At 38.9% G+C, this 13,172-nt stretch overlaps 1 protein-coding gene across 3 annotated transcripts in view; it reads left to right on the top strand.

The window, feature by feature from the left end:
- The window catches only part of raly (RALY heterogeneous nuclear ribonucleoprotein), a 154,628-nt gene that overhangs the window by 93,494 nt on the left and 47,962 nt on the right, over window positions 1-13,172 (top strand). The window lies entirely within an intron of this gene.

Genomic DNA, 13,172 nt, shown 5'->3' with positions numbered 1-13,172 from the left:
TAGCAATTTTTACACGTGTGGTTAATGTAAGGCTTCAATGAGCTTTTTGAGGTGAACATACGTTTTTTTATGGGTAGCCAGGCCGTACAGAAACAATGTTTGAGTAATCAAAAGGGGATATATTTTGGGGTAAAATAAATATATAAACATTGTTTATATCTCTGAGTTTCTCTGTCCAGTGTCTGTTTTTTTTCCATCTTAATCTTTTATTTTTATCGGCCAGTCTGAGATATGGCTTTTTCTTTGCAACTCTGCCTAGAAGGCCTGCATCCCGGAGTCGCCTTTTCCCTGTTGACGTTGAGACTGGTGTTTTGCGGGTACTATTTAATGAAGCTGCCAGTTGAGGACTTATGAGGCGTCTGTTTCTCAAACTAGACATTCTAAGGTACTTGTCCTCTTGCTCAGTTGGGCACCGGGGTCTCCCACTCCTCTTTCTATTCTGGTTAGAGCCAGTTTGTGCTATTCTGTGAAGGGAGTAGTACCCAGCATTGTACGAGATCTTCAGTTTCTTGGCAATTTCTCGCATGAAATAGCCTTCATTTCTCAGAACAAGAATAGACTGACGAGTTTCAGAAGAAAGTCCTTTGTTTCTGCCCATTTTGAGCCTGTAATTGAACCCACATATGCTGACGCTCCAGATACTCAACTAGTCTAAACAAGGCCAGTTGTATTGCTTCTTTAATCAGAACAACAGTTTTCAGCTGTGCTAACATAATTGCAAAAGGGTTTTCTAATGATCAATTAGCCTTTTAAAATGATAAACTTGGATTAACTAACACAACGTGCCATTGGAACACAGTGATGGTTGCTGATAATGGGCCTCTGTACGCCTATGTAGATATTCCATTAAAAACTCAGCCGTTTCCAGCCACAATAGTCACTTACTGTATTTCTGATTAATTTGATGTTATTTTAATGGACAAAAATGTGCTTTTCTTTCAAAACAAGGACAATTTTAAGTGACCCCACTTTTTTACTGTAGTGTATATTATACAGCTGTTGAAGTTAAAAAACCTCTAGGGGCTAGGGGGCCGGATGAAAAACGTACCCAATTTAAACAGGTTACTACTCTGGCCCAGAAATTTGAATATGCATATTATTAGTAGATTTGACACTGAAGTTTCTAAAACTGTTTGAATGGTGTCTGTGAGTATAACATAACTCATATGGCAGGCAAAAAACCTGAGAAAAATTTAATCAGGAAGTGGGAGAATTTAGAAATGTAGTTTTTGTTTAGAATCCCTTGGAGAACTACAGTGACATAGGATTTACGTTACACCTCCTAACTCTTCCATTGGCTGTCAACAATCTTTATGAACAGGTTTCAACCGTCATCTGTTACCGGGCAGATCATTTTGGCTCAGTCAAATCATTGGCCAGTCTGAGGAGAGGCGTCTTCTGATGCGCGTACACGTGATGTCATCATTTTTTTATTTTTCCTCTGGGATGAATAGCTATTGCCCGGTTGTAAAATTATCGCAATTTTACGTTAAAAATACCCTAAAGGATTGATTGTAAACATCGTTTGACGTGTTTCTACAAACAGTAATGGAACTTTGAACATTTCGTCTATGGATTTGCGTCCACGCCACATGGCATTGTAAAGTGTTCTGGATGGGTCAACTAAACGGACGTATTTGGACATAAATGATGGACTTTGCAGAACAAATGAACATTTCTTGTGGAAGTGGGTGCCCATCCGAGTGCATTCCGCCGAAGATCAGCAAAGGTAAGTAAATATTTCAAACATATTGTTAGAGATTTGTCGACGCCGTGGTTGTAGGCTAACTGTATAGCTTAGCATTGAAGGCTAAGTTCTGTACTCAGAATATTGAACAATGTGCTTTTTCCGTAACGTTATTTTGAAATCTGACAAAGTGGTTGCATAAAGGAGTAGATTATCTCTAATTCTTTAAATAATTGTTATAAAATTGTTCAATGTTTGAGTTCTTCCATAAATGAAATGTGTCTATTCACCGGCAGTTATGGGGAGAAAACATTTTCTGAACGTCACGCGCCAATGTAAAAATTGGGTTTTTGGATATAAATATAAACTTGATCGAACAAAAAATTATGTATTGTCTAACATGATGTCCTAGGAGTGTCATCTGATGAAGATTGTCAAAGGTTAGTGCTTAATTTTAGCTGTATATCTGGTTTTGTGATGCTATCGTGCTTGGAAAATTGCTTTTTTTTGTGCTGAGGTGCTATGCTAAAATAATCAAATGTTTTTCTTTCACCGTAAAGCCTTTTTGAAATAAGACAATGTGATTGGATTAACGAGTTGAGAATCTTTAAAATGCCGTATAATACTTGAATTTTAATTTTGAGATTATTTTGTTTTGAATATCGCGCCGTGCTATATTTCACTGGTTGTTGTCCAACCAATCCCGTTAGCGGGATTGTATCCTCAAGAGGTTTTAATATAATTCCATTGTTAAGTGAGAAAACCACTCTGGAAAAGGGCAGAACAGCTCCTCCAGATGTGAGCATGAAAGAGATTTTAAATTCACTATCTAGTGATATGAAGAACCATTTCAAAGTAAAGAAGTGCAGGCAAGAGATAATAAAGAAATATTCTGTCATTGTTGACAAAGATGGAATATGGAATCTGTCTGATATACAAAAAGCTTGGGGGAAAATACAGAGAATGTCTAATTCCTTGACAAAGACACGATGGTAAGAAAACGGGATGAGAAATTATTTGTGGAGAATCATGACAGGACATTGAAGAGAGATAAGGATAATTTGAAAGCTCTTGGTGAACAGATCAAAACCTTGAAAGAAGAAATTCAACAATTACAGGCAAGGGTTGGAAAAACAGACTTGACACCCACCTCTGGACCATTTGTTCCCTCAATCTACTCTCAGGCTGAGTTGCGCAAGGATGATCGGGTTTCAAGCATCTGGTCAGTACTGCCTGGCGTTGAGTCAACAGATAGTGACAGCGGTGACGAACAATGTCTTAGGCCAACCAGAACACAGGCTGTAAAAGTTAGTAAAGACAAACCTCTTCTGACAGTTATCGCGCACAAATCAGCATCTCCAAAACAGTTGGATGAATAGTCAAAAACGTTGAAACATCCACGAGAAGTGGGTATGAAAACATGGGAACATTTGATGTGCTATAAGAAACTCTACAATCAACATCTTTATGATGGGTTACAGTTATCAGCCTTTGTTTTAAACAACCGCGAACATGGTGTACTTGAAGAAAATAGTTTATAGAGCTGTGGGTGGTGAAAAGCAAGACGTGGCGAATGGATGGAGAACCATACATGTTTTACTTAAGGGACTGACCAATGCAACCACCAATTGGGGAGAGATAACCAAATGTGTTCAAAAACCAAAAGAAACCTTTGTTGAATTTGAAGAAAGGTTTAGAGCGGTGGTGGTTAGACACAGTGGGTTACCTGACATGGAAGATGAAGATACACTCAATTCCTCCAAAAATGCGGCAATCACTCATCAGCTGATGCAATCCATACATGATGATTTGCGAAAAACTTTTGTTTCCACAACTAATGACTGGGAGAGACAAAACTACTGTGACATCATCGACATGGTTGTCACGACTGGACAGAGACATCAATAAACATAATAAACCGGCTGTTATCAGAGTTCTGCGGGTTACGAGTGAAACCTACAACATTATTCGTTCAGCAGAAGAGAAACCTGGTGTATGTCATTATTGCATAATTTCTGTTCACTGGCAACGAGAATGTCGGAAAAGAAAACTAAATCTTATGATGAATTGCCAGAAGAAATAGGGTCCGTCTAAGGGAAAATGTAAACAGGACAACAGCCCCAATGATACAATGCTGATGCAGAAATTTAAGAAGCTCTCTCCGGCTCAGCAGCAGAGTTTGCTGGATGCTGTGGAGGTAAACTAACAGGCCCCCTCTTACATCCCATCTCAGCTGGTGTACATATGAATTCGGATGGAATATATGTGAACATGATGATTAAAACCTGTTAAGGATAGGGGCAGTATTTTCACGTTCGGATGAAAAACGTGCCCAAATTAAACTGCCTCCTACTCAGACTCAGAAGGTAGGATATGCATATTATTAGTAGATTTGGATAGAAAACACTCTGAAGATTCTAAAACTGTTTCAATGATGTCTGTGAGTATAACAGAACTCATATGGCAGGCAAAAACCTGAGAAAAATCCAACCAGGAAGTGGGAAATCTGAGAATTGTACTTCTTTTGAATCCCTATCGAAACTACAGTGTCTGTGAGGTCACGTTGCACTTCCTAAGGCTTCCATTGGCTGTCAACAGCCTTTAGAAACTTGTTTCATCCGTCTCCTGTTACTGGGCAGAAAATAGGAGCTCAGTCAATCAGTGGCCTGTCTGAGGACAAAGGACTTGGGAATGTGCGAGCCCGCGAGCGCACCGTTCCTTCTTTTTCTTCTTGAATGAATACGCTATTGTCCGGTTGGAATATTATCAACGTTTTATGTTAAAAAGACCCTAAGGATTGATTGTAAACAACGTTTGACATGTTTCTACGAACGGTAATGGAACATTTTGACTTTTCGTGTCTGGATTTACGCTCACGCGTTATGCCTTTGGATAGTGATCTGAACGCACGAACAAAACGGAGGTATTTGGACATAAATATGGAGTATTTCGAACAAAACAAACATTTCTTGTGGAAGTAGGAGCCATGGGAGTGCATTCTGACGAAGATCAGCAAAGGTAAGGGAACATTTATAATACTAATTCTGAGTTTTATTGATGCCATGACTTGGCGGGTAACTGTATAGCTTGCTTTGATGGTTGAACTATGTACTCAGAATATTGAAAAATGTGCTTTCGCAGGAAAGCTATTTTAAAATCTGACACAGCGGTTGCATTAAGGAGTAGCATATCTATAATTATTTCAATAACTGTTGTAAAGTTTATCAACGTTTATGATGAGTATTTTTGTAAATTGATGTGCTCATTCACCGGAAGTTTTGGGTGGCAATACATTTTCTGAACATCATGCGCCAATGTAAAATGGTTTTTTTGGATATAAATATGAACTTTATCTAACAAAACATACATGTATTGTCTAACATTGAGTCCTGGGAGTGTCATCTAATGAAGATGGTCAAAGGTTAGTAATTAATTTTACCTGTATTTGTGGTTTTTGTGACGCATCTCCTTACTTGCAAAATGGCTGTTTGGCTTTTCTTGTTTAGGTGATGTGCTAACATAATCTAATGTTTTGCTGTCACCGTAAAGCCTTTTTGAAATCGGACACTGTGGTTAGATTAACGAGAATCTTATCTTTAAAATGATGTATAATACTTGTATGTGTGAAAAATTTGAATTATGAGATTTTAGTTTTTTGAATTTGGTGCTGTGCTATTTCACTGGCTGTTGTCAAATCAATCCCGCTGACGGAATTTGCGTGTTAAGGGGTCACTAAGAGGTTAACCTGTTGGGGCTAGGGGGCAGTATTTTCACGGCCGGATAAACTGGTTACTACTCTTGCCCAGAAATGAGAATATGCATATAATTAGTAGATTTGGATAGAAAACACTCTAAAGTTTCTAAAACTGTTTGAATGGTGTCTGTGAGTATAACAGAACTCATATGGCAGGCCAAAACCTGAGAAGATTCCATGCAGGAGGTGCCCTGTCTGACAATTTGTTATCCTTCTGTTGCATCTCTATCGACATTACAGCATCTGTGCTGTTACGTGACACTTTCTAAGGCTTCCATTGTCTCTCTAAAGCGTTCAGAAAGCAGAATGACGTGTCTCCTGTCTCTGGGCAAAGTACAGCAGCAGAGTTTGTAAGTGGCCTGCCTGGGGACAGTGAGACTGAGATGCGCATTTTTGAGACTTCTCCATTTTTTTCTTTCAGTCTTTGAATGAATACAACGTTGTCCGGTTGGAATATTATCGCTATTTTATGAGAAAAATAGCATAAAAATTTATTTTAAACAGCGTTTGACATGCTTCGAAGTACGGTAATGGAATATTTAGATTTTTTTGGTCACGAAATGCGCTCGCGCGTTACCCTTCGCATAGTGACCTGAACGCACGAACAAAACGGAGGTATTTGGATATAACTATGGATTATTTGGAACCAAAACAACATTTGTTGTTGAAGTAGAAGTCCTGGGAGTGCATTCTGACGAAGAACAGCAAAGGTAATCCAATTTTTCTACTAGTAATTCTGAGTTTAGGTTGCCCCAAACTTGGTGGGTGTCAAATTAGCTAGCCTGTGATGGCCGAACTAGGGTACTCAGAATATTGCAAAATGTGCTTTCGCCGAAAAGCTATTTTAAAATCTGACATAGCGTTTGCATAAAGGAGTTCTGTATCTATAATTCTTAAAATAATTGTTATGTATTTTGTCAACGTTTATCATGAGTAATTTAGTAAATTCACCGGAAGTTTGCGGTGGGTATGCTAGTTCTGAACATAACATGCTAATGTAAAAAGCTGGTTTTTGATATAAATATGAACTTGATTGAACAAAACATGCATGTATTGTATAACATAATGTCCTAGGAGTGTCATCTGATGAAGATCATCAAAGGTTAGTGCTGCATTTAGCTGTGGTTTTGGTTTTTGTGACATATATGCTTGCTTTGAAAATGGCTGTGTTATTATTTTTGGCAGGGTACTCTCCTGACATAATCTAATGTTTTGTTTTCGCTGTAAAGCCTTTTTGAAATCGGACAGTGTGGTTAGATTAACTAGAGTCTTATCTTTAAAATGGTGTAAAATAGTAATATGTTTGAGAAATTGAAGTTATAGCATTTTTGAGGTATTTGTATTTCACGCCACGCGCTGTCCACTGGCTGTTGACTAGGGTGAGACGCTAATGTCCCACTGGCCCAGAGAGGTTAAGCATTGTGGAGGGGGGTGTGAGGAAGGCAGGCTGGGCAGTTACTACAATGGACAATGTGATGGTGGCAGGCACGTTAGATTTGTGGAAAGCAGACGTTCACTTTATGAGTGACACAATGCTTAACTATTGCATACAACTCTAATGCAGTATGGGAAGCAGACAGACAAGAGGCACGGGGAATAAGCCCGAGGGGGTACATGTAGTAGTACCAGGACAGTGGTTGATGGTAAAAAAAAATATGTAACAGAGACATTAGGGCCAAAATGGGAAGGTCCTTATCAAGTTTTGCTCATAATGAGGTCAGCAGTAAAAGTCCAGGGAAAATCACGACGGATACATGTCACTCATTGCAAGGTTGTCCATTTTGATGACAAAGTGAATATAGAACTGATTGATTAGCAATCGGGGGCCAATCTTGGGTGAAGAAGCATAGTAAGATGATCAGAACCTGATAAGCTTCTATGTTGTACCCCGCAGTCATCATATTAGGGATATCTAGCCAACGTTTTCCTGAAAATCGGGACATGCTTACTTAGGGAAATCTATGAGAAATATCAATTTCTCTTGAAACCAGGACATATTACTTTCACTTTTTTGTTTCCTTCGTTACAGGTTATAAGAATTTACAGTCTGAAGCTGAAGCAATATCCCTTGATCCAAGGACTGTAATTGAAATGATACAAGATCACCGGTGAAGTGTTCATTAGAGAATCCTTATCAACCAGTGGAACGGAAGAAGAATTCGAATGGAAGAAGAATTCCTTACTACCGGCAGCCTGTCACAACATAATTTCTAATAGCTCTCTATGTGGGACTGATACCAGTGTGGAAGACCTGGTCACTTTTAAAGGACTTGGTGAATGATTACCTTGCCAATAGGACAATAGAATATTGTCTTGTAGAAGAAAAAAAAAGTTTACTCCTAATACAGGATGTGGTAGGAATTGTAAGAGACATCATCATTACACCTGTTAATATTTGTTTTCTATAACTGTTTGAAATCTATTTCTTATTGTAACAGCAAGTACAATATGCCCTTTGTGTTTTATAGAAATGCAAGGTGTTTAATGTGAATGATGTTATGCTTACTGCTAATGTTTTTATACTGTCTATCTTTTCAGGATTTTTGTTTTCTAAAAATACATTTTGAGTATTTCTTTTTTAAATGGCCTAAGGGGGAGTGTAAGAATATTTTGAAGATAAATACACAAAGCAGAAGACGAGAGGTCAAAAGTACTAAATGTCAATAGGGAATTGTCAATGGGAATAGTTGGTTTTCAGTTCAACATCTGTTAGGAATGTCAGTCCTGAACTCATAGCTACGTGTGGCACGTTCTCATTGGTCCAACCTGAAATAGGATACTGGTTATTTGGCCATTGGCACAGTTGTATTGGAATAAATTCTAATTGGTCAACCACAGGCTAGGGCTGGGTTATAAAACTACATCCTGTCCTTTTGTTCTGTGGAGAGAACCACAGGAGAGAATCACTGAGGACAGGGGAGCATGAACATCTACTTCCAAGCATGATTTGTCCGCTTTGAATAAACCTATTTTCCTCTCCCTGATTTGCTTTGGGGTTTGTGTTATTGAAGAGTAACATCAACTGCTAACACTTGCTTGGGCCAAGAAACACGAGCAATGGACAAAAGACCAGTGGGAATCTGTCCTTTAATCTGATGAGTCCAAATTTGAGATTGTTGGTCCCAACCGCCGGCGTGTCTTTGTGGGACACAGAGTAGGTAAACGGATGATCTCCGCATGTGTGGTTCCCACCATGAAGCATGGAGGAGGAGGTGTGATGGTGTGGGCGTGCTTTGCTGGTGACACTGTCAGTGATTTACTTAGAATTCAAGGTACACTTAACCAGCATGGCTACCACAGCATTCTGCAGCGATACGCCATCCCATCTATTTGCACTCAGTGGGACTATCCAACCCTGATCCAACACACCTCCAGGCTGTGTAAGGGCTATTTGACCAAGAAGGAGAGTGATGGAGTGCTGCATTAGATGACCTGGCCTCCACAATCACCCAACCTCAACCCAATTGAGATGGTTTGGGATGAGTTGGACTGCAGAGTGAAGGAAAAGGAGCCAACAAGTGCTCAGCATATGTGGGAACTCCTTCAAGACTGTTGGAAAAGCATTCCAGGTGAAGCTGGTTAAGAGAATGCATATTCTAGTTACTGGGCAGGAGTAGTAACCAGATTAAATCGGGTACGTTTTTTATCCGGCCGTGCAAATACTGCCCCCTATCCCCAACAGGTTAAACCAGCACTCTGTCTCCAATCATGCTCATAACACTGTAGACTAAAGAGCACGATTTGAATTGTTACATTACATAGATTCTTCCAAGGAATATATAGTTGGTGTCGTGACGTGACTATCATAATAATGTGATGACTGCAAATAATTACCTACTACGTTTAATTATTACTCAATTAAATTAATCATGTAACAATTGACTCATTGGGAATTTGGGGCACCACGGGAAAAGTCGTTTACCGAGTTACTATCTCCCGACATAATCTTGAGAGTTTATCTAAATATGTCTTACATCAATAAGTCAACTATTCATTATTTCCTCATATCAGTCTAATTCTGAATGTCGTTGACTTCGTAAATCTGCTTGAACCCTAACCTAAGTGATGAATCAGCGATACACAAATTGGCTTAATTATTTATTTACTAACTAAATAATCACACAGAAATACATAAAACACACTCACACACGGTAGAGGTTATTGATTACTAACATAATGCAATGAAAACAGTCCCTAGTGGACTAACAAAAACATGACCGTTTGGCTAAACAATGGAAAGGGGATGGGTATGTAAGGAGAGGGAGAGACAAAGAGTCAACTTCTCGTACATACATTTAGAAACTACGCTCACCGTAGTCAGAATATTTAGCACCCTAACAACTGAAATCCAACATATATTTACGCATAGATGTCTTTCTCTGTCGTCTCTCTTTTGAAACCATTCGATCCATCTATGGTGAGTAGTTCGATATAAGTCTCTGGTTGTCCACCAGAGGTCACAATGTCCTTTTTAGTTGTATGCTTCTTTGTCTTGGAATGTCCATTAGAATGGATACATCAGAGGTACATATGGTGGTGAGAGGGAACTGTTCTTCCCTCTTTGGTCATGTTTCCTAGACTACTTTACAAACATAGCGGCAGACTGTGAATGTTTGGTCTAGTCTTCACCTTCTTCCCTCATTGAGAGTTTCAGAGGGTCTTACCATTTTCTGGTCTTGTAGTTTTAACCATTTCAACATGTGGACCACATCCTCACGTTCTCTGGTCTGTATTTAAATTCTCAGCAAGTCCTTATAAGCACTCTGGCCTGAAAGGCAGTTCCATCATGTTGACATGAACTCTGACCTCATTAGGGGCGTGGCTTAGTTTGTGTGCAACAAACATGAAAACCATTATCTCATTAGAAGACTAAAATCACATTTCTATCTTTTCAAAAATAGGTTCATATTTAATCATATAAGATTTACAACATTTAGATGTAAATCTGATATATACCGTGTGAAAGCTCTTAACGTCTTTAGGGTACGTGGGACGCTAGCGTCCCAACTGGCCAACATCCAGTGAAATTGCAGAGCGCCAAATTCAAAAACAGAAATACTCATTATAAAAATTCCTCAAACATACAAGTGTTATACATAGGTTTAAAGATTAACTTCTTTTTAATCCAACCACGATGTCAGATTTCAAAAAGGCTTTACGGCAAAAGCATACCATGCGATCATCTGAGGATAGCACCCAGCAGACAAATCATTACAAACAGTAACCAGCCAAGTAGAAGAGTTAACCTGATATGGATAGGGGCAGTATTTTCACGGCCGGATGAAAAAACGTATCCGATTTAAACTGGTTACTACTCTTGCCCAGAAACGAGAATATGCATATTATTAGTAGATTTGGATAGAAAACACTTTGACCTTTCTAAAACTGTTTGAATGGTGTCTGTGGGTTTAAATAAGTCAGAAATAGAGATAAAATGAATCACTTACCTTTGATGATCTTCATATGGTTGCACTCTGAAGACATTCATTTACTCAATAAATGTTTGTTTTGTTCGATAAAGTCTCTCTTTATATCCAAAAACCTCCGTTTTGTTTGCGCGTTTTGTTCAGTAATCTACAGGCTCAAACACAGTCACAACAGGCAGACGAAAAGTCCAAATAGTATCCGTAAAGTTCGTAGAAACATGTCAAATGATGTTTATAATCAATCCTAAGGTTGTTTTTAGCCTAAATAATCGATAATATTTCAACCGGACAATAACGTCATCAATATAAAAGGTAAACAAGAAAGGTGCGCTCTTGGTCTTGCGCATGAAAAATCTCTAGGCCACTGTAGTGTCCACTCATTCAGACTGGTCTTACTCTCTCATTTTTCAGAATACAAGCCTGAAACAATTTCTAAAGACTGTTGACATCTATTGAAAGGCATAGGAAGTACAATTTGAGTCCTAAGTCAATGGAAACTGTAAAGGCATTCAATAGAAAACTACGAAAATAAAAAAATCCTACTTCCTGGATGGATTTTTCTCAGGTTTTTGCCTGCCAAATCAGTTCTGTTATACTCAGACATTATTTGAACAGTTTTGGAAACTTTAGAGTGTTTTCTATCCAAATCTACCAATTATATGCATATCCTAGCTTCTGGGCCTGAGTAAAAGGCAGTTTACTTTGGGCACGCTTTTCATCCGGATGTCAAAATACTGCCCCCTACCCCAAAGAAGTTAAAGTTACAATTTTTCCGTTATGTCTTTCTGATCATTTTAATAGCATCACAAAATAAACATTCATTTCCCATATTCCATCTGTCATCATTCCCAATATTCTTTATGTTAGAAATATTGTTTCAATGTCCATTGTTTGATGTTGAAGTTTTGGCGGCACAGTCTCTCTGTGTAACAAAGGATTTTCAGCCTTCCATTTCTGCAGAGTGGGGGAGAGTTTCTGCAAGGTATTTAAGTCATAAAACAGGCCAAACTCCCCCCTCTCCTCTCCTGTGGGAAGGGGGATGGGGTCTGGCTATCCTCAGACATTTGTCTAGCTGATGGGTCCTTTTGATCCTCACCAAAGAGAGAGAGTCATGACATTGGTAATACTTGAAGTTTATTTAAATGTAACCAAGGAGATCAATAACGTGTTCACATAACATTCAGCCCATAGATGTCGCCAAAGCATAAGCCTGTCTGGCTTCAGAGTTTACGATAACCCATTATATCTACAACCTCGCCTCACTCATGCCATGGTCTCTGCATACAATATATCTAATTACACGCACACACCATTCAATCAGATGATATCTACAACCTCGCCTCACTCACGCCACGTTCTCTGCATACAGTAGATCTGATTAGATGCCCAAACTACCTCACTTTGTTGCTTACATGACTTGATCCACCCTGTTCTCACTCTCCTCCGACCCAGCAAGGTAAAACCTCTCCAAGCCATAATACTCACCAAAATATCTTCCTCGCTTGGTGATGAGGAAGGAATCTCAAGTGGTGATAATACATTGACATGGTGATGAAATGTAGCCACCGCTGTAGCCCACTCTTTCCAGGGGAGAATCAATTAAATTAATTAAAATGTATTTAGATGCCAGCATTTCTCTTAGCCGTGGTTGGCATATGTACGTACGTGTTAAAAGGCTAGGGGCAGATTAACCCTATTTCTGTGGGCTTGCCTTTGTGTCATGGCTAGGTTCCATGCAGAGATCAAAGGGTGGGGTCTAGATATTCTTGTTATTTTGAAACGGTTTACATTGTGCCATTTATGTTGATTCACCATTACCTGCCTCCTAAATGTCAGACATAATATTGCGGCACTTACACCTTTAGCAGAAAACGTCCTAAATCCATCTAATATTGAGAGATGAAAGGAGTCCTGCTCTTTATTTTATGTCTATGTTTGATGTAATATTAAAGTTCAACCAAATTACAAAATGGTTTCCTTACCCTGTAAACAGTCTATGGACAAGGTAAGACAGCAGTCCATGCTTTGGTTATGTTTATCTCCGAAACCTAATACCGGGGATATTGACTTGTATTGGATTTGTAAACAAAACCAAAGCATTGATTGCTCTCTTACCTTGTCCATAAACTGCTTACAGGGTATGGAAACCAATATGTAATTTTTTTTATTGCACTGTCCATTTAAACGGGCAATCTGCAGTTCAAACAATAACAAAGTGACACCCCGCCACTGATTTGGTAAATAGCTGAGGGATGGGACTGGACAAATATAATTACTCTCAAATTCAGACAGAGATGTGTATGCA

Source organism: Salmo trutta, chromosome 14 (assembly GCF_901001165.1).
Source record: "Salmo trutta chromosome 14, fSalTru1.1, whole genome shotgun sequence".
NCBI lineage: Eukaryota > Metazoa > Chordata > Actinopteri > Salmoniformes > Salmonidae > Salmo > Salmo trutta.
The sequence above is the reverse complement of the archived record's forward strand: the minus strand, read 5'-3'. Positions and strand labels throughout refer to the sequence as shown.